We start from the raw sequence: 1,812 nt of genomic DNA on the forward strand, positions 1-1,812 counted from the left end.
GGTCCCTTCTTTGGCATGAATACAGTCAGCCATCCCCAAGGGCTATTTATTTTATTATAAACACCCACATATGTGCTGAATATTTTACAGGACAAACATCAGTCAAAATAAACCAGTGGTGCATTTTGGATTGCTAGATTTCTACCATGAGCTGCATATGGTGTGTAAGTAGCCCATGTATTTTCTGGAATGTGCGTTTTGCTCATATACCTTTCCTCTTTTGAGCATCCTTTAAATCTCCTCATTAATTCATGACTATTATGCTCTCCCCATCCTTCCTGTTCCCAGTGGACAGAATTTAATGTGCTAACCCCTCTGAGAGGCAACAAGAGATGATCAGTGTACAGCCAACAATCTCTCACTTCAGAATTCCACTCAGCACTTCAACGACTGTATTTATGCACTGCCCGGTATGGCACCGTTCTTTCCTACATGCAGCCCAGCATCGGGTGGATAAATACTTGCCTGGCCTAATGTCAGGGATCACAGTTGATCTGATCTGATGAATGAAAGGATCATTCTGAGATCAGAGTGTAGTCTACCAGGGTTGTCTGCAGTCACACACCAAATCAAGATAGGCTCATTCTGATCCTCACACTTCCATTATAAACATTCTTTCCTAAGCATGTGTATGAGCTTGTAAAGCAAACACTTCAGGAAGCAACAAACAAAATATCCTGTTACCTCTATGTTCAGCTTTCACTTGACCCTGGGAAGACTATATAATGAGTGCAGCAGAACCAAGAGCAAAGATTCCGATTACCCACTGTCATTATTTTAACTGACACATGCTTCCTGCTCAGGCACACTGAGATGTGTATGCATGAAGCGTGCAGCAAGAACCCAGGTGCTGCAGACTACTATGCAGCCAGTGTGCGGAAGACACTATTACTATGCAAGTCACAGGCAAAGAGCTAGGCCTGAAAAAAACCTCTCTTCAGCTCAGACAACAAAGGCCTCAGCTACCTGAGCTTAAGGAGAGCTCCTCTGCTTTACACTGCTGGTAATTCCCTTAGCTTCTGACAGGACACCACTACTCACTCACACACAGGGCCGGTGTAACCATTTGGGCGGACTAGGCAGTTGCCTAGGGCTCCGAGATTTGGGGGCCCCAAAAAACGCCCCCAATTTTTTTTTAAATGGTTGAGCAGCCCTGCTGCTAGGACAGACAGGGAGTCTGAGCTGCGGGTGGCAGCCGGCAGCCCAGGGTGTCCCCTGGGTCAGGGCGCTGCCGTGGCAGCCGGCAGCCCAAGGGGTCCCCTGGGTCAGGGCGCCGCCGCGGCAGCCGGCAGCCCAGGAGCCCCCTGCGTCAGGACGCCACCAGAGGGGGCAGCAGGCAGCTCCCGTGGAGCTGCCACAGTAGTGCCTGCGGGCAGTCTGCTGGTCCGCGGATGGATGGAGCTGCCGCAGTCGTGCCTGCGGGCGGACGGTCGGCTGCTCGCGTGGCTCCGGTAGACCACCCGCAGGCATCACTGCAGCAGCTCCACTGGAGCTGCGGGAACAGCGCCCGGGGCAGCAAAATTGCCATCCGCCTAGGGCACTCAAAACCCTAGCGCCGGTCCTGCTCACACAGCACCAAGAAATTGGAGCAGGAAAGTTTTTGCACCTCCTGAAGGCCTGATTCATCGCAATGGTCTGTCAGTTTTACTAACTTTACCATGGTGACTCAGGTCCTGGATCTTTGAGTGAGGTTATTCAGTTAGAACAATTGATTCATTTGGAAATAGGAGACACGGTGTACACAGTAAAAGGTTTTGGTGTGTTGCTGTAAGTTAGCTCTGAAGAATCTGATAAAAGGAGCCATGTTTAGCA

This window comes from Chelonoidis abingdonii, chromosome 2 (genome assembly GCF_003597395.2).
Source record: "Chelonoidis abingdonii isolate Lonesome George chromosome 2, CheloAbing_2.0, whole genome shotgun sequence".
NCBI classification, from domain to species: domain Eukaryota; kingdom Metazoa; phylum Chordata; order Testudines; family Testudinidae; genus Chelonoidis; species Chelonoidis abingdonii.